General features: G+C 41.3%; 1 protein-coding gene across 3 annotated transcripts in view; it reads left to right on the forward strand.

The window, feature by feature from the left end:
• Positions 1-9928, forward strand: part of MARCH3 (membrane associated ring-CH-type finger 3) — a 139404-nt gene that overhangs the window by 23308 nt on the left and 106168 nt on the right. The window contains exons 1-2 of one of the 3 annotated variants that reach the window (XM_015564371.1): positions 7535-7641; positions 9737-9848. The exons of the other annotated variants lie outside the window; for them this stretch is intronic. The gene's annotated coding sequence lies outside the window, so the exon portion shown is untranslated. Of the gene's footprint in view, positions 1-7534; positions 7642-9736; positions 9849-9928 lie in introns of those variants that run through there. 3 annotated transcript variants of the gene reach the window in all.

The raw sequence follows: 9928 nt of genomic DNA on the forward strand, positions 1-9928 counted from the left end.
TGCAGTGAGCGTTCTAGTTCTCCCACTGGTATTGACCAGACTTGTATGCTTGTGTGTTTGTGGGTACACGTGCACATTTGCATATGAATGGAATGTTTTTGTGGGATCCTCTTTTGACATTTGGTTCTCCATTTATTTTTTGATAAATTTTTGTCATTTTTTCTCTCTCCACTCATTTCCTAACAATGTTATTTACTCCTCTAATACACTCAAACCCTTATTTTCTAGTTTCTTTCCATCCCACTCACCAAGCTTCCACTCTCAGTTCTTTTTTTTTTCTTTTCTACAGCTGTCAGTTCAATGCAACAAGCATTTGTTGAGTGCTGGGCACCTGCAAGGTACTGGAGCTAAAGAGAAATAAGACAGAATCTCCATCTTCAAGTTGCTCAGTCCAGTGGGACTTGCGGTCTGTGCTCTGTCCTCTTCTCGCTCCCTCCAGGCAGAGCTTCCTGTCAGCATACTCCATTGGAGTAATAGCCAAACATTGGTTCGTTAGAAATTAATTTTGTCTTAACTCCTCCCCCCACCCCACCAGTAACATCTAATTTATAAAAGGAACTGTTCTTGTAGCAAGGAAATCACCCATCCTGAAATATGACATAGGGGTTGGATTCTGTTTGTGTTAAAAATTCCAGAGGCATGCTAATGGGCCTAGCCACCTCCTAAACATACTGTAGTAATGTTGTTTCACCTGAGGGCATAGTTGTCTAGTTTCTGTTGACAGTTTCCACTGTGATGTGGTGGTCTTAGTGCCAATGCAGCACTGGAATTAAAATAACTATTTTAAAGTCAGTACAGACAGGAGGCAAACAAACCAACCCTGACTACACATAGCAGCAGTTGACTCCAGTTTTCGGCTCTCAAAACTGTTTTCCACCATCTCTGGAGCCATCTCTTCCCTTTAGAACTTTTATACTTATAAATCCCTCTGCCCATCCAAATACAACATCAGTTTATTTTCAATGAAAGAGACACTAAGAATAGTGACACGCAATACATCTTTCACAGCCAGTTGTATATAGGCCAGACTTAAAACAAGAAGTGAGGGAGGAACTTGAAAACTAATACACATTTTAAATATAACCCTTGTCTCTATTGCTCAGTCTTCTGGTAATCACCAGACAAATGGTATCAGGCCTGAGATAGCTGTGTGGATGGAATTCTTAACTGGTTTCATCACTTGTGATAGGGTTAATGTCTTTCTGGTGGCTGGGTATCATTGGCTTCCCAGCTTCATTCTTTAAATCCTTTTGTGCCATGTCATTCTTCACTAAGTCTACTCAATTCATTCTTGGTCTTCCTCTGTTTCTCATTCCATACCCTCTGGAATGTGTCACTATGTAGTGTCCATTCTGTAGTGTGTCTCTAAGTGGCATGCATCCAAATGATTACAGCTGTCTCCCTAGGGTCTTATATAACGTAATTCATTCTTGCCTTTCCAAAGAGGAGTGATGCTATGAGGTCACTGGCACTGCCAAATCCAAATTATTTCTCATCATGCTGCATGTTATATTACCGCCCAGCGTTCTAGTTCTGATAAAAGTTGCTGGGACCTAATTCACCTTGACTTACTTGCATGCTGTGGGTACACTGAGCACCGGCTATTGCGTTTTATTCATTACAATAGATTGTAATGAATAAAAGTGGAAGCAAGGAAACTGATTAGGAGGTTACTACAGTATTTCAGGTGAGATCTGATGATTGCTTGGGTAAGGTGATGGCAGTGGGGATGGAGAGAAGTGTCAGAACAAACAGGACTTGATAATGAACTGAAATGTGGGAAAAGGAATGGTATGGAAGCATGATGCCTCCTAAATTTTTGGGAAATGGAGATTAATGAAGGATGTATGCTAAAAGGGAGGGCAATAGCACAAATAAAGTTGCCTAAATGATATTAAGGATCTCTTTCAATTTACTAGTGAGAATTTAACTTGAGATCATTAACATTAAAATATATGTAATAACCCTTTGAAAACTATAAAGTTTAGAATGACTAAGGCATTGTTAGTATTTTGCTTTGGTTTCATGATATGGCTTCAATGGAGTGGGCTGATTTCTATGCATCGTGGTACATTAGTAATGGCTAAGTTCTTTGAGGGTGAGGGCAGTGCTTTATTTGTTGTACCTTCAACACTAGCAATCGTACAATAATAAGTATTTGGTATGTTTGTTGACCAAATAGGTTAGATTATATATTTGATGTATAGAGAAGTTGACCATTTGGATGTTTTGAAAATAAACTTGAACCTAGTTTCTGGAATGCTAGTATCTTCTGTGAAATATTAAAATATAATGCCATTCACTGGGGGAGCATTTTGGAACATTCATTTCATAGTTAGAAGGAGTTTCTTTTAGTGATTATTTCTCTTTAGCATGGAGGAGGGTGCTTTCCCCCTGAAGTGGCCAGGTGCCAGAGGATCAGGGGCTGAATCAGCTGGGAGACATTACTGCAATGTGGCTGGATGGGCAGAAACTGTAATGGCAGTGAGGTAAATTTATGCCTGGGAATAGAACAGTGAGAGTCAAATCTGAAAGTCAGTGAGAGAGTAGCCTGTAAGAGAGGAGCCTGTAAGGAGTTTGGAGCTTAGAGGCCCAAGATTTAGGTCAAGTCATTGAGGACTTTGCCCTGTAAATAGACTCCATGTCCCCAAGGTGCAGGAGGACCAGGAAGTTATGCTGGACTGGCTAATTCTAATGGGCTCATTGAATGCTGGTCTGGACATTATTGCCCTAAAAATGAGCATTGTATAAGTCTGCCATCCGGGGGGAAAAAAAGGGAAGAAAAATGGGCCCATTTTCTGCATCATCTATATTAGGTAAAAACTTCTTATCCTTATTGGCAATATTTTATGTGTTTACTCCAACTGAGACTTATAGCTCACAGACATGCCAGTATTGTAGAATCAATATAAAAATTCCTGTTGTTTTGCTGACTTAGATATTCACTGAGGGATTATTTGGGAGACAGACCTGAAAAGCAATTATGTGGAAAGTTCAATATGCTAGTTCTCCTTGAAAAGTGTTGCTTAAAAAGAACTTTCTAGGAGGCTCCCTAGTTTTCGCCATGTTTACTTTCTTCCTGATGTCTTGTGACATGCGGTAATATTTCTTCCAGTTCTTAGTTTTACGTCAGTCCATCACTTTGAGGCTCCTTTAGGTAATATCCTCAAATATTTTGGAGCTTGTTCTTTTAACCACAAATCTTTATAGCTTTTCAGTTTGTTTTGGCGTAGCCTGGGGATTGGCAAGGAAGGAGTGGTGCAGGGGAATAAATGAGACTTTTGTTTAAAAGATGGCCTTTTTCAAGTTGACATCCACAGGAATATCTCTTAGTTGTCCTCCTGGCATGGATTTTAAGGCATTCATGAGGCTCCTTTATCCCCACCTCCACCTCCCCCCCCACCCCAACCTCATCTCCCCATCTGTTCTCCCCAGTGTGAGAAAGTACATTTGTGGCCATCTCCACCTGATAGTTTCTGTATGTGGCCTCAGCCATGGAATGCTGAATGTTTGCACTGGGTTTGCTGAGAGCAAAGTCAGGAGACAAGCATGTTGGTCAGAGGCCAAGTGCCCATCTAGTGTAGCTGCTCCAGTTTCACCCCTGATCCAAGCTGTATGCATTCTCCAAGTTCAGGGAAGCCAAGGAGTGGCTTGAAAAAGGAGCAGGAACTCTATGCTTTATTCTTAGCCTCTAGAGCAGAATTCTGGTTCCCCATAAGTCAGCACTTTCTGATCAGCAGCCAGGCCTGGTTAACTTCTGGTTATGGAGCTCATTGGCTGCCATGTGGACCACTTGGAAGCTGCTGCTTTTGTATTTCCATGAACTTCCTTTCCCCTTGCACAAGAAGTTTTTTTATTTACTTTGTGACCTACACAAAATAAAAGGAAAAACAACCCACCTGGACCTAAGATTTCTGGGGTAAGGAGATATTTCCTGCCATTGAAGAAGTCATTTTATGATTCTAGTCAGGAGAATTTTGAGAAATAGAATAATATTCTCTTTTACTCTCTTAATATTTCCTCAGTTCTTAGATTACCAATAGTCTCCAATGGGTTTCTGTAATAACAGTGCTTCAATATTTTCCCCTAGCAATAAACAATCAGCAGATTATTGATTATGATCATTTTCTAAAATAACTGACTGTGGTCAATTCCCTAAGAATAGTAGCAGACAAGGTGAAGTTGGCCAGATGTACTAAATGGACACAGAGAATTACTGCTGATCTAACATAGTTCCTCAAGAGAGAGGGAGGAAGTATGAAAAAAGGATAATCTTACCAAAAAATAAGGTATCTAGTAAACTGGTATTCAGAAAAATAAATTAAATAGCTTATTCTACTGTTGCTATTAGAAACAGGATCTGAATCCACAGGAAAGATTGCCCTGGGTGCTTTCACATTGGGTACCAGTGATGGCAAGAGATAGCAAGCCTATTGATTGGGGAGGGGAATCTCCTCTTCTTATTCCTAAACTTGCTAAAAGAGAACAGTGTTTATCAAGTGGGTTCTTTTGGGATAGAGCACTAAGCAAATCTATATCATAAAAGGCCTGTGGTCGTAACGGCGTCACGAACAAACGGGCAGCAGCTCTCTCGGGGTGGGGCAGGGCACGAGCTACTCATGGTGGAGAGCTACTAGCGGCAGAGAGCTACGAGTGGCAGAGAGAGAGGAGCACAAGCTACTAGCGGCAGAGACCTACGAGCGGAGGGCGGGGCGCGAGCTACTAGCGGTGGAGAGCTATGAGCGGCAGAAGGCAGGGTGCAAGTAGCGATGAGCAGGGTTGCCAGTTGCGGCAAGTAGAAGCAAGCTACTCGTGTATGATTTCGTGGGCGCTGGGCCTCTAGTCCTATATAATAAAAGGTTAATATGCAAATCGACCAAATGGTGGAACAACTGGTCGCTATGATGCACACTGACCACCAGGGGGCAGATGCTCACCGCAGGAGCTGCCCTAGTGGTCAGTGCACTCCCACAGGGGGACCGCCGCTCAGCCAGAAGCCTCCTTTAAAAGGGAGGCTGGTTGCTCTAATCAAATGTTAACTCAAATATGAGGCCCAGTGCATGAAACTCATGCACAGGTGGGGTCCTTAGGCCTGGCCAGCGATCAGGGCCTATTGGGGCTTTTTGCCCAGTCACAATCAGGGCCAGGCCAGCCGGGGCCTGCTGGACAGGGCCTGCTGGATAATGGGTAGGGACTGCGGGAGGTTTGCCGGTCGGGGGGGAGGGACCGGGAGAGGTTTGCTGCCTGTGGGAGGTTGGCTGTGGGAGTGCCAGCATTGGTGGTCAGTGCACATCATAGTGACTGGTCAACCAGTCGTTTGGTCGTAACGGTCACTTAGGCTTTTATATATATAGATATGGCAAAGCTTTTTACCTCTGACAAAGAAAAAGGGATCAGAATTTGTTTTAATGTGCATGTGTATACACTCAGGCATGCACGTGGATGGGAGTGGAGAGATTCCTAGTGTTTTTTCATTGTTCTTCAAGCATTGAAGAGACCCAAGTCTAGTTCATGGGTCTTGGTCCACGTTGCTTTAGTCTTAAAGCCTTTGATGGAAAGGGAAGCCCTCTGTGACTGAGAGGGATTAGGATTTTCAGATTTTGGAATGCTTTTATGCTTCTAGTACTAATCAGTTCTGAAACAGAATTGAGAGTAGCAAATGTCTTTTTGTCAAGTGAGCAGCTCATCATATTGTTTTCTTGTTTTCTCATTCTGTTGTCCTTTCTGTGCTTCTTCTGCTTCACCAATCCAAGCCCTAAGCCTTGTTTCCACCAGGAAGTCTTCTCTGCTTGGCTTCCCCTCCCTCCCCGCCCCACTCCGCATTCACATCATTTCTGTTGTCTTCTCTTTGTCTTAACGTGCTACTGCACTCTATTGTTAGCTGTTCAAGGCTTGCAACAATAACATATCTAGTAACCACTTATTAATTTAAAATGTTTAATACTTGTTAAATTAAACTTATAGTACCTTTTACAGTATTTGCCATTGGTCCTCATAGTACATTGCAGGTCAGCCCCAGGAAGTATTATAAGTATTCCTTCAGCGGTTCTCAACCTGTGGGTCATGAACAATGAAAATACATCCTGCATATCAGATATTTACATTACGATTCATAACAGTAGCAAAATTACAGTTATGAAGTAGCAACGAAAATAATTTTATGGTTGGGGATCACCACAACATGAGGAACTGTATTAAAGGGTCGTGGCATTAGGAAGGTTGAGAACCACTGCTTTATGTGATGATGATCATCATCATTATATGCACAAGTGGTTAAAAATAAACTCAGTTACAGGAGGGTATGAGTTGAAAATAAATTTTTCCCTTTCTCCTCATTTTTCACTCCCCAGATGTAACCAATGTTAACAATTTTTATGTATCCTTCTAGAAGTTTGTATGCATATATGAACGTAAATGGGAGCCTACTATACATACTCTTCTGCTCCCTGATTTTTAATTAACTTAAGTAATTTCTCCTAGAGATCTTTACATTACTTCACACTGTTGTTTATTTGTTTTTCCCTTACTGGCTCTGTAGTATCCCATTGTGTAAATAATCAATTATTGATTTAAGCAGTCCCCTGTTGATGAATATTTATATGATTTCCGTTTTCTTAATAGTAATGATAATGCTGCAATAAAGGTTCTCCTGCATTGGTTTTTAGTGTTCTGTTTTAATGCCATTTCCTGAGGGGACTAAAGATCCTGGATCCATATCCACTAGAGAGGAGCAAAAGCTTCCCACCAGTTGCCCTCTTCTCCCTTCTTGTTGTTTTTTTTTTTTTTCAAACTTGACTCTTTATAACTCTCTGACCACAAACAATCCACTTACACCGGGGTCACCACTGAAATGCCTTTATGGACAAGGCAGATAACCTACATATGTTAGAGGCTTGAGGCCTGAAGACATTGAAATTCAAAAATAAAAATGGTAAAGTACCCATGGTTTTCAGGCTCCAGGAGGCCAGCCTATGATAACTAATTTAAACAAATCTGTGTTCACAAGGAACCTTTGTGCCAACTGGTTCCTAAGCCCGGAATAGCTGCAGCTCTACATCGTCCTCATCCTTCCAAGGCTCAGCTTCCATTCCAGCTTTCCAGACTATTTCAATTTCCCCTCCCCCTGCTGCCTTAGCACTGTATTTATGCCTGTTTGTCACACACCACACTCTGCCTTCCATTGGAGGTATGTGAGTAGCTGTAGAAGGCTGCTGAAAGTCTAGGCCTTTGAGTTTCTCATTCTGTTTGTCCTTAGCATTTATTTCCATATAGTGGATTCCCAATGAATGTTTTTACTGGGAGAAGGATAGGGCAAAATGAAGCCTCGCGTCAAATCAGAGCTATTAAAATGGTATATTATTGTCATGGCATCCAGTGGAAAATTAACAACCGTTGGATGTCCAGGACACAAATATTTTTCTGCCAAAAATAATTCTGTACAGGTCATCTAGAAAAGTATTACTGAATTATGGAAGTCTCTTTTCTCTGTGTTATGTCCAGTTGGAGTAATAAAGATTAATTTGCTTCATCATAGAAAACAAACACAGGGCAGGCTTGAATTCTCAGTCTGAAACAATTTCTTAACTCCAGTGATTGTGAAAGCAGTGGCATCCAGGCAGTTGGAACTCCAGGCAAAGCAAGGTAAGAACACATGCAGCACCCTGCAAAACAAATAGCACCTTGGTGCCAGAGTGTCAGAAGCTCCCTCATGAAGTATAGGCTTGAAAACATCTATTGATCTACGTATTAGATGCTTTATTTAAACTACATGTCCAAGAGTAACCGAGTGCCTGGCTTCTGAGTGCTACAACACCCAGCTTGGGAGAAGGCCTGCCAATGTTGGTGTAGGAAGGAAGTTCATCAGCTCTTTTGAAGTTTGCCTTTCTTAATTATTGAGCATTTTACGCTGAGATTTTGTGCTCAAGTTGGGTTTATTTTTATAACTTACATACCGTAAAATTCACTTTTTGTGTGTGTATAGTACTATGCAGTTTACCAAATCATAAAGTTGTGTAACTACTATCACAATCAAGATATAGCACAGTGTTATCACCGCCCCCAAAATTCTCTCATGCCCTTTCGAAGTCAACTTTTCCTTCTACTCCCAGCCCCTGGCTACTGCTGACCTGTTTTCCAGCCCTATAGCTTTGCCTTCTCCAGGATGATATATATTCATGTGCTATGTATTTTTTTGAGTCTGGTTCCTTTCACATAGCATAATGCATTTGAGAGCCATCTGTGTTGTGCCATGTATCAGTAGTTAGTTCCTTTTTATTTCTCCATTATGTGATGTACCAGAGTTTGTCTTCACCAGTTGAAGCACATTTCAATTGTTTCCAGATTTTGGCTATTATGAATAAAGTCACATTGATATTCACATACCATTTTTGTGAACATGTTTCCATTTTTCTTACATAAATACCTAAGTGTCAGATTGCTGGGTTAAAAGACAGGTTTGTGTTTAGTTCTTATAAAGAAACTGCCAAATCATTTTCAAAGGGACTGTTTTGTTTTGCATTCCTCTAATATTAACTGAGAAAGGTCTAAGATTAAGGTTATATCTACACCATTTTCAATCATTTCAACAGCCTATGGGTGCATTGAACGCAAGGGAGAGGCATGGAATAGGGATGCAGACCCTATCTCAATGGGTTAAACTTTTTGTTTATATACAGAACTTTTTTTCTGCCTGAAATGATTAAAATGAGTGTGTAGCTATTTGGCAAGACTCTGCCCTGATATTCAGGGGAGATTATGGCAGCTTTGCAGATAAGCTCAGCAATCTACTGGGCCACAGAGTCATTCCCCAGGCCATTCAGGCAGTCATGTGTTGTGGTGCTGATGGCATCTGATAATATCAAATATTGGGAACCTGAATATAGCACATCATTTAAGGGTGATATTTCTAAGTTTTATTCATATTCTCAGTTGCCTAATAACTGACTTCTTATAAATGCTTTCAAATTCTGATCATTGGAGATACTTTACTCATAGGCTTCTTATCATCTCGATTCCCTGTGGTTGAAATAGGAGATTATGGATTTGTCCTCTACACCTACCTGGCTTTGGAACCTCAGCCCTAATTTAGGAGAGATGTGGCTGTGCCCTATGACTATTGCTGCAATTAGCACCTTTATACTCAACAGGGAAAATCAGTTCAAAGGCTATTTGGGTTGATGGCCTTGTCCTCTGATGGCCTCATGAGTCATGGTGGTCTGCCTTAGAATCACCTAGGTATCAAAAACAGGAAGGAAAAAAAACTATTATATGATGCGTGGCCCTCTAATGCCCTTTGGTAACCTTCAGAGTTTTGTGGTAACCATATCTGCACCCTGACCTGGAAATTCGGCCAGTAACCTTCAGGAACCAGTTACTCACAGTATTCAAGTACGAACTAACTGAATGATCCTGACTAAGGAAAACTTTCAGCCAAGAGCACTGAACTGAATGGGGTTTTCGTATTTCACTCACAACTCCACTTTAATAAAATAGAAAGGAGATTGGAAAGCAAATATAAAATGATTAATTTCTGTCTGATTTTCCTTCAGGGAAATGTCCATTCAGTGCCTGCCTATCAGCCACAGAGCTGCAAGCTCCCTTTTCTTCCTTCCCTGAGCTCGAGTCCTTGGAGGTGTTATGGAAGGCTTTGGGATATCATTAGGGGGTTGGGGGGCAGGGAGAGGGGCTTGTGTTTCAGGCTGATTTGACATTCTTCTTATGATGCCAATTTGGACAGATTAGTAAAGACCAATGGACACGATACCTGTGGTATCAAGAGGAAGAGGTGTGTTTTGTTTCCAGCTGCAGATTTGATGGCAGGTGAACTTTTTAGACTGAGCTATCAGAATGTAAGAACATAAGTAAAGTTGGGGTCGTGGTGTTGGGGGATAATCACAGGTTTTGATCGTACTGTATACCCTGGGGCTGT

The sequence above is a fragment of the Myotis davidii genome, unplaced genomic scaffold, assembly GCF_000327345.1.
Source record: "Myotis davidii unplaced genomic scaffold, ASM32734v1 scaffold159, whole genome shotgun sequence".
Lineage (NCBI taxonomy): Eukaryota > Metazoa > Chordata > Mammalia > Chiroptera > Vespertilionidae > Myotis > Myotis davidii.